A 14,730-nucleotide genomic window follows, 5' to 3' on the forward strand; every position below is an offset into this window, starting at 1 on the left:
CAGGACTTTGTTGTCGTGTGCCATGCTGTTGCACGAGGGTGTGTATCTGTGTGTTGGTAGTTTGCTCCCTTGGCGTGGTGGGTGACCCAGCAGAAACACTTTTTTGAGGGATCTGACTGTCCCATTTTCGGAAACATGAGTTTTCTTTAAGGTGCTCTGTGGCCTGTGGGGAGGGCAGTGCACATCATGGCTGGCCCGTCCCAGGGGTGATCATGGTCACTGTGCAGGAGAGGGGACTCATCACAGCCTGGGGTCCCCAGAGCAGAGCAGCCCCACGGCCAGCCCTGCTCCCATCAGTCACCCTCCCAGCCAGGACTCCATGCCTGTGGTGGCTGGAGAGGCTCTCCAGGAGTCCCAAGCCATCCCCGGAGGGAACAGCAGTCCCGGAGCCAAGGCTGGGGTCAGAGTCGTTTGTTTCTCCCCAGCAAGTTTGCAAAGAACAAGCGTCGTGCACGGCATCCCCCCGGCCCTGTGCTCGGCTGGGGGGGTGCAGCCGTCTCATTGCCCCTCGGCCTCTCCTGCTGACCTTTTCTCTGCCGCCGCTTTTTCTCACACAGGGGATGTTTGTGTGTGGCTGTGAAAGGCGGTCTCCTGTTTGTCCCGTGGCCGTTGCCATGCAGCACACACCGAAAGGAGCTGTGGCATGGCCAGGGCATTGCTCCGGGACAGCTGCCGAGGTGCCGGGGCCGGTGGGTTTGCAGCGCCTGCCGGCTGGGTATTGGTGGCACGTGGTGTTGGCGATAGCCAGGAGCCCTCAAGCTCGGTGTCTGTGAAGACAATAGCTCCACAACTTCTATATTGCTGCATATTTCAGAAAGGCTCCTCTGCCTCTTCACAGAGTAACATGATTTAGATCAACAGTAAAATCTCCCTTTGAAGGGAGGGGACCCTCGAGTGAATGATTGCGCTGGTTGCACATCATAGGGAAAAGAAGCACAGGAGTATGGGTGTGGTGTGCCTGTCTATTCAGGACTGTCCCAAGCTTGTCTGTAGATGAGATGCTTCTTTGAGGCAGGTGTTTGCAATCTAAGTTAAATGTCAGAAACACTTTGCAGACATGACAGCTAATCAAATGTAAAGCATGTCCAAAAATAGACTGAATGCCTGGTGGAGGCTGCTAATAGAGTCAAAGTCATGACAAATGTTTCCCTCTCCCTGTAAAACAAAGTTGAAGAAATACTAAAGATGCCGGTAAAACATTAAAAAAAATCCAAAACACAAACACACATACAAAGATGCAATGCTGGAGGCTGAAAATCACTTTTGTGTGCCCTGTGAAGACTACCAGCAAGCAGAATATAATTTAGCTGTTTGTTATATTATCTCAGATTTGTGAGGGATGAATACAACACTAGTGCTCTTCTGAGACCAACTCTTTCTGCAGACCTCTGGTGACTCCAGAAGCTGCTGTCAGTGGGCTCTGCCTGGGAAGCATTGCAGGTCCTGTCCCACCTCTGCCACAGCTTGTCATTTAGTTTTCCTGACTCCTTATACATTATTAGGATCGTGACATGCATCTTCTCTGGTCTGCATTTCTGACACTGATCTTTGTGTCCCATGATTTGTATTTTTCAGATTTTTATTAGCACTGATGCATATGTAACAGAAGAAGAGGTGCAGTGTTTTGGAAAGATGCTCAAATAGTAGCTGATACCTGTAGCAGCTGACAAAGCTTCCCCCCCCCCCCCCCCCCGAAAAATCAACGTGGAAAGTTTGCTGAGGATTTGAAGAATAGTTTATTGTTTTCTGCGTTTCTTTTACATTCAGATCTTATTTCTCCTGGTTATATGGGCTCGTTCAACACAGGCAAAGCATCAGAAGTTCACCACCCCTTGCACATGTTCCTTTGGTGTCCCCTCAGCTATGCTCACAAGTGAGAAACGGGGGAGCATTACCTCTGCTGCAGCTCCTGTAAGAGGTGGGGAAGGCAGCCGAGATGTGGGTGTTGGCAAAGGGAAGAGCTCTGCCACCACCACACCAGAGCACGTGTGGCACTGGATGGGGGAGGCAAAATAGGGAAAGACAAAGACTAATTACCCTCCATCCCCCCAGTGTCCAGGTAAAGCTTGGACTGCATAAGATCCCACTAAACCCCCACAAGACTGTGTGGGTGCACACAGCCATTGTCCCATCTACCTTCCCTACACACACATTCCTCCCCACTGCCAGCTGCTTTCTCACAACTTCCTCAGCTCTGTATTTGCAGCATGTAAGTTTTGCAGGGTAATGTCCATCTCTGCTGAAAAGCATCTCAAATTTGGGTTGAGTATCATGAGGAATAGTGTGGGGTACTCAAGTGGAGCATCTCCCTAGGTTTAAAAGTGTAAAAATCTCAGCTGTCTGTTCATTAACTAACGTGTACTAGAAGGCTAGAGTGCGGAGCATCGCAGTGCCAGAGAAACCTGATCCAGAGCAGCACAGCATGGTGAGGTTCAGACGTACCGGCAGCAATAGTACACTGCAGACTGTTGCTGTGCTCATTTCACTTGGCAAAGTCATATATTGTCCCACCTGGAATTAAAGGACATGGGTTAGACCCTCCTCAGGAAACAGTAGTGTTGGATCCATGGGTTTGAGTTGATTCTTCTGTTGTTTCACTGTCGACTTTGCCATCTGGGAAGCCATTCTGAGGACAAAGCTGAGTTTGCATGTCCCTCCTGCACAGACAGAGCTCACTCGCTGTGGTTTCTGGAGCAGTAAACGAAAAGGAAGGGAAAGTCACCTTTGTGGTATTGCTGGCTGGACGGTGAGAAACATGCACATTTAACTTTGTCCAAATCAAATGTGAAAATTGTTTCCCAGTATTGAAGCTTCACCTCTGTTCACACAGACAGAGCTTGCACACAGAGAAAGGTCAGAAAAAGCACCAGCAAACAAGTGCTTGTGAGAAGAGCTTGGGACAGCTGAACGTGCATGCGTGTGCGTGCATGTGCACATGTGTGTTAGCAGGTCTTTCGGTACCATGACAATGTCAATTTATACTTTGCCCTGAAGTTGTGGAGTTATGAAAAACTGGTGTGAGACTTAAATGAGACTCCCAGTATACATTTATTTCCCTATTATTTCCTACTATTTAAGTCCCTGCAGTGTTGAACCATGTAACCAAAAACATGACTAATAAAGTTTTGACTTTTCTCAGAGCACTGGGTTCTTTATGTGTCGTTTCACCACTAGCAGCAGCCCAGTTCACATTTTTGTCCAAAACAAGCAGAGAAAACCACGTAATGTCACAACGTTTTGAAATGCAACCCCTCCTGCACCCACACTGAACTTCAGTCTGTCTTTTGATGTCCATCCTCTAACTCTGCCTTAGGTTCCTCAGGGCAGAAGCCACCTTCTGACTGGGTGTTTGTACAGCACCCGCGTCCCCCAGGGTCAGCCTCGAAAGCCTTCTATTTCCATAAGCTGACCCCAAACCAAGGTCATGGAAGCCCAAGTGATACTTCCATCACAGTGTTTTACAGATCTTTCAGGTTCAGAGATCCTGGAGCAGCACAGACATCAAATGTAAATCAAAGTGGAGATAGCGTTACTCTTCTCCAGCCCAGGGAAGGGGAGGAATCAGGTCCTTCCTGAAATGCCATTCAAAAAAGAGCACGTTTTTCAAGCAAGCATCCTTCTTTTGGGCAGATTGGAGAGATGGGCACAAGAAGAGCAGAAGACAGAAGTCTTGTGACACATTTGTATTATTTTGTGTGGTCTCTCTTAATTCAGCATGCAGGCTGATACAGAGAAGTTTTTAACATTGAACGCCTGTGGCAGCATTTTAGATATTAAGGTAAATGATTTCTCCTACATGGGGAGCTTGTTCGGGGAAACTTATCTGGTACATCATGATCTCTCACATATTTTAGTACATGCTGGCTCAGAAATATACTTATGGTAGAGATATAAAATACAGCAAATTAGGAGGAAGTGAAAGCCAGAGAAGGATGTTCTGGTTAGCACAGCATTCAAAAAAGTTATAAAATAATGAATAGTGAAGAGGATGGAGAATTCCAAAACAGGTAGAGTAATTCTTTTACCATGAGATATTTATATGTGTTAAAATACAAGGGAAGAGTATGGAGTTTGGTGGGTCAGAGGAGAAGCCTGACTTCCTTTGGTTGCGTTAGTCTCAAATCTGTGAGTGCACCTGCGTAACCTGTCCCTGGGAACAGAGGCTTCCCTCGTGGTTTCTCATTGCTTCAGGTTGGGAGTGCTAGCTTCACAGCTACAGGAGAAAACTGCCAAAGGTTGTTTTTCTACTGTTTTCGTATCTTAAAGTATCTTTTTCAGTATAGCTTAACAATATCCCACCATCAAACAAACAAACACCACAAACCTCCCTTTTTCAAGCTGGCCGTTGCTCACCACCACTCTCCATGTGCCCATCATCTCTTTCAAATGAAAACCAGCACCTCTGCAAATTGGACAGAGCGAAAGAGTTTTCTCCTATCGGAGTTTATGGATTACGCTTTCTTGCAGAAAAACCCCCACTTTCTGAAGCATTTAGTGGCATCTGAAAATACTAGATATTTAAATTATCACATTCCCCACAGTTTCAACAAATACTGGGTTTACTATTTAAAACTTTATAGTAAAAATGAGATAACAATCAAGAGAAATTCTCCCTTAGTCATGGAAAAATGTCCCCAGCAGAGTCTCACAGAATAGCTCAGGAGAGAGGCACATCTTTCATTAGAACTAAAAACTAATTAAGGACACAGTGAACACCCAAACATGAGAAACATAAACCAAAAAAAATAGCCCATTCATTTGACTTTTTTAAAAATGGTGACTGTAGAAAAAAATAAAAACATTTTTGTAACAATGTTGCTGTTAACAATGCATATCCCATTTTTAAAATCTAGTTTTCTCAGACCAACTTATCATACCTGCGCTGTCACTGCTCCTCTCTGTTACTTCACATCAGCCTCTGGGCAGTTGGGCACGATAGATGGCTCCCAGCATTTGTCCACCTCTCAGCATCCAAACAGGACCAGCACTGAGAGACTGTGGGTGCTTACAAGGGGAAAAAACTACTACATCTATGCTTCCTTGCCTCAAATTAAATTTTGTTTACTACCACACCTTCAGGTTCCTGATCAAATGTGCTCTGAAGTCAGTGGAAGAACCACCATTACTTCCAATGGCTTTTGAATATCTATCACCTTGCAATGCTTTCCAGTGTTTTGTTGTTGTCCACTCTTCAATGAGTTTCTTTTGTTCTGTTCTCCACACCAGCATGGGGAATAAGTTTCAGAAGTTTCTGATCCTCCTTCCCCTTCATGATTTATCTTCACAAAGCTTTATTTCTTACTCTGATATCTGGGTGTCCCTGAAGCACGGTCCAGCTATCCTCCTTGTGTCCTGACGGTGCCAATAGCAACAGCAGCAGCTGCTGAGCACTTTAGGGGACCTGTGGACAAGGACAGGTCTTGTGTGACAAAACCCAAGGTAGGAGCTCATGCCAGGCAATACATCTTGCTTAGGATGTGTTTATATTAGCATTTTTGTGGGGAGCAATAGCATGATCTTGAAGCAACTCCACAACCATCTCCTCATGTCACACTTGTGTTTGGTCAGCACAATGGTTTGAGTGTGTGTGAGCCAGGTGCCTTGTGGAGAAAAGCAAAATGAGAAGCTCTGCCCAAGAGGCACATCAAGTGGGGTCCAATTCATAAATGTGGACATGAGAGTCTGAACCAGTTAGTGGCCCCTCGGGAAGCAACAAAGCAAAGGCACAGTGGAGACTTCTAGGCTTCTCCTAGAGGACAATTGCCATGCTAGCTGCACACAATATGGTGTTTCTTCCAACACAGGAGGCTAAATCCCAAAGAGAGAATTATGAGGCACCTGAGTCATGTTCGCTACCTCCTCATCCATGAGAGAGCAGTGCAAGCAGAAGTAGGAAAGCACTGGAGAACATGGGTGTTAAAGCACAGAAACAACTGAAGTCCCGTTTCCATGTTAAGTCCAGTAAAATACATCCACCTTACTATACAGACTTGGTAAAATCAATGGTATTTTAACATTTGATGACACTAGGAGATGGCTCTAAATTTACAGGTTTACATTGTCTGACATTTTAAACCATTTTACAGGTTTTGCTTATTAGTTTTATCATTAGAATAGAATGAACAGATTTGTGAGAGATAAGGCCATAAATGCAATGCAATTAATTAATGCAATTAATAAAAGGAAGGACACTTGCTCTTCTATAGCACAAGAAGAAAACCAGACACAAACAGATTCTTGAGCTTTTTTTCCTGCTTATGAAACTATCTTAGAGGTTTCTTTGTCCACTTTCTAGATTGCTCATAGAAATATTTTCTCAAGCAGTGATTATTCATGGTTTCACAATGGACATGCAGGTCACTGTTAGAATAAAAGAAGTAAAACCTCCAAATTTTTCTTTTGCTATTAACTTCAAATATGGAACAAAAAAAGTCTTTATTTCCATCAATAATAGATAAGGGTCAAAGGCTACACATTAAAATCCCCTCCATTAGGCACAGTCAATTGAATTTTGAAGTTTGGTTTTCTATTCCGGAGTCTTGGTTGGGAACTAAATGTAAGAAGTCGTCACATTTCCTGGAAAAAAAAAAAAAAGTCTGAGGACAAAGGGACCTGCTGATGAGTGTTCACACGACTCTGGGCTATGGCAGCAATACGGACCAGGTTCTGACTCCTAGCTCTAAGGAGGCAGTGATGGATGATGTCCCAGTGTGAAGGCTGAGCAGTGATAAATGAGGCAGCCACGCCGAGCACACTCAGGGTAGCATGGTAGTTTTACAACACATCATAAAACAACGCTGGCTGCTGCTTTGATGGACAAAACTCGTGGAGACTGGAGAGGAAATATCAGCTGTCTGTGATAAGGCATTGGGAAGGTCTGGCTGGCAACCAAATGCAAACAGGAGCACCTTTGCTGGTGCCTCTGCTGGGAGAGCAACAGCCATTTGGTAGGTAAAGATAGCTCGTGCCTTTGCTCTGTGGATGGCCATCGAGGGGCTGTGGGGGAAGAACACTGAGCAACATGGGAGACAAAGTCTCTGAGGTATTTTGAGCCTTGGTCTCAGACACACAGGTATGATGGGACATTTGGGACCTTGCTCCTGGACTTTGGAAAGAGGCAGGCACTGAAACTGGGTAGTACAAAATTCAGAGAGATTAACTGAGTCTGGGTTCACGTTTGCACTGGTCGTTTGAGCAGATTTTCCATGCTGAAGGTATGGGGCCTCAAGCCTGGGTGAGAGGAGAGTGTCCAACCCATCTCTACGACCTGCAGCTCTGTAAAAGCAACCAGGGCCAGAGCTGGGTCTGGCTGAGACGGGGGAGGTGGTGTGGGCGGCGGAGGGGAAAGAGATATTAAAGAGCATTGAGGTGAAATCAAAGTAACAGCCCTTTGCTAATGTCCATTCCATTGTCTCAGCTGCTGGCCATGGATGGTGCAGAGCGGCACGGTAAGTAAGGAGCCCTGATGCAGTGAAAGCTCCTCAGTGAGTGGAAGTTCAAGGCACCGAAGCATGTGCTTAGCAGAACAAACACTGACTAGGTCTGTGGTGGAATATAACACCAAACATACAATCTCTGACACACAGAGGCTGGAAAGGGAAAGTGTGAGGAACACTATGTAAGGGTGGGAGTCATCACATCCACCCTTGGCTGCCCAAAATGTTGGAGTCAAGAGGAAGCGAGTCAGATGGGCTCCTGCTGCAGCTCATGGAGGGAGGGAGGCATCTCCAGCTGGCAACTCATTCCCTGGCAGGGCAACCTCATTTCCCTAAGACCCCACCCCAAAACTCAACCACATATATCATCTGCCAGAGTCCCACCCCACCTCTGAGTAATGGCTGTAACCACACTGCAGTTACATTACCCAAGGCTGCAAACTCTCCTGCACATGCCTGGCTTTCCACATGTGAGCAGTCCCTTTGAAGTAAGTGAAGTTAAGAACATGCATCAGGTGTTGCATTATCAATGACTAAATCAATTATACGGATCCTGAATTATTAGTACAGATCCTATACAAAAAATATGAAAATAAGTAAGTTTATGCAATACTGAGGTCATATGCTGAACACTATAAAAATCTTAAGCTGATTCATTTTTGTATTAACATAATTCTTTTTTTAAACTTTGATACATGTGACAATTTGCATACATTGCACAATCCAGCAGGTAGGCCATATACCATCTTCGGATTGTGATTAAATGTGTGGATCAGTGAAACCAACAAAATGAGCCAAGTTTGGAGGCGGAGATAAAAATGTTTATTTGTTTATAAATGTTTGTTTTATTTGATCCAGAATTGCCAATTCAGCAGCACTTCTCAGAGGGAAGACTGAAGACAGAGAGCCTATAAGGTAACTTTCAGTTCCTTTTGCCCTCCATGATGTCAGAGTGCCTTTAAAAAGGATTCATCCTTTATTCAATTGAATTATTCAATTTATCTTATTTGATTAAATTTATCCTGTGTAATGGGCTAGATAGATGACCTAGACTATCCCTAGAATATTGGCATTTTTTTACTCCCTAACTTCCTTGATTCTGTAAATGTATGTATCACTGGTGTCCAGGTCCAGCCTGAAAACAGCAAATAGCTCAACTGAAATACGGAGATTTTCACCAAAAGAAGTAAAAGCCATGGGACACCAAGCTCACAGGGAGATACCTACACAGAAGGATCTGACCCTCCTGCCCAGTCCTACCCAGCCACCTACAGCAGTAAGGTCCTATGAAACGTATGGAAAGATTCAAAAATCAGATCTCAAAGGGGAAAAACCACAGTGGTGGAATGTATCACAAACCCAACAAACCAAAACAAGTGTGCTGTCCTGTACGCAGTCTGCTGTGCCTGCTAGCAGGGAAGTTCACTGGCAGGCGTGTCCACATGGCAGATTTCTTGGCACGTCTCCTCTGAAGAACCCCCAGTCCCACTTCTTATCAACCCACTGCCCCGTAACCCTGAAGTTTGGACTACCCAGTCAAGGTGTTCCTTGCATAAGACATGGTAAAATAATATCGTTGGACATTTTTGGGTAAAATACATTTTTCTGCCCGTGTTTGATGCAACATTTTTATTCACTGTGAAGCTGTATCATGTGCATTGGAGAAAGGACTGGGAATTTGCCCCACAGGAAGACAAAGAAGGGATGTCATTATGCCTTTGCTCTTTCTATTAGCTATCACCTCATTTTGCTCCAGGCTTTTAAGGAACATGTTGAGGCTTGAAAAGAGACAAAATGGGAAAAGATGGCAGAAATATGAATCAGGGTGGTAAGGAGAAATGGGATGAGGAGCACGGTCAGAAGGGGTCAGACAAGGGCAGAAGAGCTGTAACACAGTACCATAGAAGGGAATTTCTGCTCCTTCATTGTGCCTAAGGCACACATTGAAGGGTAAAGCTGCCATAAACCCTCAGCACGGCTTGATAAACCCGGGCTCTCATGTATGCACTGCAGAGCACTCTCTGTGCAAAGCAAGGGAGAAGGAAGCACACTTCAGACCCATGAATTGCTAAATTGCAATTCATTGCAAATATTTCCCTATGGCTGCCAGAGTTGGATGCAGAGGAATAAGAAAACTGGGCTCAGTTGCAGGCAGGGTATGTTTGGTCTGATGTGAACAAACATGTTTGCCTTGATCTGGACCTGAAAGAAACAGCAGGATATAAAAACAGTCCCCAAGCATGAGGACATTAGCCCTCCTGATTCAAAATCAAGATGTAAGAAATGCCACTGAGGAATTTACAGCAACAGTTTTGCAAGGCCATGGGACCTCAGAGCTACTGCTGTTGTCAGTCGCCTGCCTGTGGTGGGCTGACCCTGGCTGGGGGCCAGGTGCCCACCAGAGTCACTCTATCACTGCCCTCGTTCACTAGACAGGGGAGAAAAAGTATAACGAAAAGTTTGTGGGTCAAGATAAGGACAGGGAGAGGTCACTCACTAATTATCATCACGAGCAAAGCAGACTGAACTGAGAGAGGAAATTCATCTAATTTATTGCCAAGCAAAACAGAGGAGAGGAGTGAGAAATAAAATCAAATCTTAAAACACCTCCCCCCACCCCTCCCATCTTCCCCGGCTCAACTTCACTCCCGGCTTCAACCTCTGCCCCCCCGCCCCAGCAGCACAGGGGGACGGGGAATGGGGGTTACGGTCGGTTCATCACATGGTGTTTCTGCCCCTTCTTCATCCTCAGGGGGAGGACTCCTCTCATCGTTCCCCTGCTCCAGCATGGAGTCCCTCTCATGGGAGACAGTCCTTCATGAACTTCTCCAACGTGAGTCCTTCCCATGGCCTACAGTCCTTCATGAACTGCTCCAACGTGAGTCTCTCCCACGGGGTGCAGACCTTCAGTCACAGACTGCTCCAGCGTGGGGTCCCCCACGGGGTCACAAGTCCTGCCAGCAAACCTGCTCTGGCGTGGGCTCTTCTCTCCATGGGTCCACAGGTCCTGCCAGGAGCTTGCTCCAGCATGGGCTTCCCACGGGTCACAGCCTCTTTCAGGTGCCTCCACCTGCTCCGGCGTGGGGTCCTCCACGGGCTGCAGGTGGAATCTCTACACCCCCTCATCCTTCCTCCATGGGCTGCAGGGGGACAGCCTGCTTCACCATGGTCTTCACCACAGGCTGCAGGGGAATCTCTGCTCCGGCGCCTGGAGCTCCTCCTCCCCCTCCTTCTTCACTGACCTGGGTGTCTGCAGAGTTTCTTACATCTTCTCACTCCTCTCTCTGGCTGCAAAAGCTCTCTCTAATTGTTTTTTTTCCCTTTCTTAAATATGTTATCACAGAGGCGCTGATTGGCTTGGCCTTGGCCAGCAGTGGGTCCATCTTGGAGCCGGCTGCCATTGGCTCTATCAGACACAGGGGAAGCTTCTAGCAGCTTCTCACAGAAGCCACCCCCGTAGCCCGCCCGCTACCAAAACCTTGCCACGCAAACCCAACACAACCCCGTCTGCACCCATCCTGCTGTGGGTTTCTCAAACCCTGCAGTGTCACCCATCGAGATGGGCATTTGTCCCCAGAATACTCAAAGATTGGCTTTGTAGTTTTCCTTTCTTTTTCCCTTGTATTTTGAGAGCTATTAAGGTCTTCTGTTGTGTGTTTTCTTTTGATCAGTGCCACTGCAGTGAAGTATACACCTGCAAGCTCCCTTTTTTGTATTCTGGGGCGGTAGTTCAGGTTTGCTGACAAGACAGTGTCTTTGCTGGTTCAGGATGCTCTTCATGTTCAGAATGAGGGTACACATCACTGCTGCATCTCGTCTCCAAGATAAGTACTATAGAGAGCTCCAGACATTAGTGAATAATATGTCCAGCTCCCAGAAGCTATGCCTGTAATAATAAATCTGAGTTTCACTTTTTTCTTTCTGCTGTGTTTTAGCCAATAGTGACCACCTTTTCAAACTCTCCTCTACAATCAGGACACCATGTAACATATTATGGTTGTTTCTTAGCCCAAGCTGAGAACATTATATAACCTTCCAGTACCTAAAAGGGTCCTAGAAGAGATCTGGAGAGGGACTGTTTACAAGGGCATGGAGTGATAGGACAAGGGGGAATGGCTTTAAGCTGAAGGAGAGTAGATTTAGATTAGATATAAGGAAGAAATTCTTCCCTGTGAGGGCAGTGAGGCACTGGAACAGGTTGCCCAGAGAAGCTGTGGTTGCCCTCTCCCTGGAAGTGTTCAAGGCCAGGTTGGATGGGGCTTTGGGCATCGTGGTCTAGTGGAGGGTGTCCTGGCCCCTGGCAGGGGTGTTGGAACTAGATGATCTTTAAGGTCCCTTCCAACCCAAACTATTCTATGATTCTATGATTCTGTGATAACTCAGAACTGTAGGAACTGGGACTGAGAAAAAATAGAAATCATGAGACATTTATCAAAACTGCCAAACCTGGCAAATGATGAAGCTCACTGTTTTTTTTACTGCTGCTGTCAGATCAGCCTGTCCAATTTGATAGGCTGAACTAAAAGATAGAAACCCAGATGAGGATCTTCTGTCCTTTTGTAGAGTCCCCACACAAGGCTCTTCCCTCAGCCCTGTGTCCCTGAGTCTTTTCCCTCTCTGCTCCTTTTGATGTGGTCCCTCCCTTCTGTTACCTTGGACCAAAGGCTTGTGGTTGTAGTTGCTCTGCTTCTCACCTACAGGACAAGTCAAGCTCCAATAACCATTCAGTCTCTGAATTGTTTATTCTTTTCCTCCACTTTTCTTTCTTTACTTGTCCTAGTTTTTTGGCTGGGATAGAGTTAATTTTCACAAGAAGCTGGGAGGGGACACAGCCAGGACCCAAACTAGCCAAAGGGGTATTCGATACCATATGATGTCATGCTCAGTATATAAAAAAAGAGAGTTGGCTGGGGAGGAGGGGTCACTGCTCAGAGACAGGCTGAGCATTGGACTCCAGGCTGTGAGCAAATTGCTTTGTGTATCAACGGCTTTGTATATTCTTTTTTAAGTATTGTTGTTATTTTCCTCTTCCTTTGCTGTCCTAGTAAACTGTCCTTATCCCGACCCATAAGTTTTACCCTTTTCTTCTGATTCTCCTGCCCATCCCACTGGGGCGGGCAGGGAGGACTGAGTGAGCAGCCACGGGGTGCTCAGCTGCTGGCTGGGGTAAAACCACGTCAGTCCTTTTTGGCGCCCAACGTGGGGCTCGAAGGGTTGAGATTACAACAGATCTGACCAGAGCATGTTAAAACAAATTTGTTATACACATGCATTACATTAGGTAAACAGTTGCTGGTCACAATGGTGTTTTGTTTGTTCACATGGCTGTGGTATGTAAACTCTTACTTGCTGTACATATTCCCTGCAGTGCTGTTTATCACCTCTGGGAGAGGGGTCAGGACTCTTATTTTGCTGTACTGTGTAATATCGACTTACCATATCATAACTTCACTGGTCATGAGGTTAAGCCTGGTATTTGTATGTGGCATTGCTGTCATGCCCATACCTCAGAAGACATCTCTCAGAATTTATTAATAATCACACCCAATCTATGGGGAAGATGAGGGGGATAATTTCTCCAGCTCTTTCACCTCCCCTTTTTCCTTCAGGCTAGTTACAACAGCTTTTGAGAATTTTGAATACCCTTGGGATGTTTGGGCTAGCATGCTCCTATTGTTATGTCTCCTGAATATGTTCAAAATCTTGGTTGGGGTTACAAAAAATAGTTTGAAGAATACCACTCAGAGATCTGCCCTGAGGCTGGATAGTCATGGGTGGCATGGCATGTGGGAGAATATGGGCAGGTATCTAGAGAACTTCTCACCTCCAATGGTTTGGAACTTCACTCCCCAACAGCTACAGGACCTTGTCAAAGTGATAGAATATTTAAGAGGAAAATACTGTGGCTATTCCAAGGAGGCACAACTTACTGCACTGTGCTGGGCCCTGGCCACTATCTACCAAACACTGCTCGATAGTAGGCAGCACCCTCAGGGGAAATGAGGGAAAACAGACTGACAGACCCTGTGGCTACTCAAACCCTGGCAACAGGCACTGCAGCTGAACCAAAAAACCAATCCATGCTGTATCAGTTGCCCCTATAAAGAAGAGCAAATACACCAAAAAATCAGTGCGCTTAGTGAGGGATGACAATGAACCAGGACCATCACAAGAACAGGAGGAAGAGGCAAAACCAAAGGTCATCACCCCATCCCTGTCCCTGAGTGAGTTGTAAGATATGTGAAAAGATTTCAGCTGCTGTCCAGGTGAGCACATCGTTACACGGATGCTCTGATAACAGGGCTAGTAGTCTGGAATTAGAGGGTAGGAAGCCAAGCAGCTGGGATCCCTGTCCAGGGAAGGGGGCATTGAGAAGGCAACTGGAAAAAAAGACACAGGCCCTCAGCCTCTGGAGGTTACTTTTGTCAGGTGTGAGGGAAAGGTATCCCTTCAGTGAAGATGTATGTCACCCAGGCAAGTGGACCACCATGGAGCAATGCATCCAGTACCTGAGGGAATTAGCCATGCAGGAGATGGTTTATTTTGACCTGGACAATGTGCAGTTACCCACAGATCCAGATGAAGTCCAATGCACAAGACTCATGTGACGGAAGTTTGTATGGAGTGCACCATCATCATATGCCAACTCACTGGCAGTAACAGACTGGAAAGGTGAAGAAGTATCAATGGTGGATGAAGTGGCTGGCCGACTCTGGTAATATGAAGAAAGTCTCTCTTCCTCCCTTGTCTTGGCTGTGGAGAAACTGGACCAGTATCTCAGCTATTAGGAGTAAGTGTTCCTCTGCTCAAGAGAGAGGATATAGAGGGTACACACCATGAGGCACCCTGTGGTTTTACCTGTGTGACCACGGAGAGGACATAAGGAAGTAGGATGGAAAACCTAATTCGACTCTTAGAGACACAGATACGTGAGTTGCAAGGGAAAACAATCATAAAAGAGGATTCTTCCAGGAAAAATGTCACTCCAGTTTCCAGCAGGCAGTTCCCCAGACTGAGTAGAAAGCCTAATCATACTTATGATCCTCTTGAAGGGACTTCTAAGTAATTTTTACAAGAAGTAGGTAACAACTATGAAGAGCAGGATTAGAGGGGCCCTGCCTCCAGCCAGCTGGAGGAAAGAGACAACTGGGTTTACCGGTCTGTGTGGATCCAATGGCCTGGCATGTCAGATCCACAAGAGTACAAGGCTCTAGTGGACACTGGTGCACAGTGTACCCTAATGCCATCAAGTCATGAAAGGGCAGAACCCATCTCTATTTTTGGGGATCCCAAC

The sequence above is a fragment of the Grus americana genome, chromosome 1, assembly GCF_028858705.1.
Source record: "Grus americana isolate bGruAme1 chromosome 1, bGruAme1.mat, whole genome shotgun sequence".
NCBI classification, from domain to species: domain Eukaryota; kingdom Metazoa; phylum Chordata; class Aves; order Gruiformes; family Gruidae; genus Grus; species Grus americana.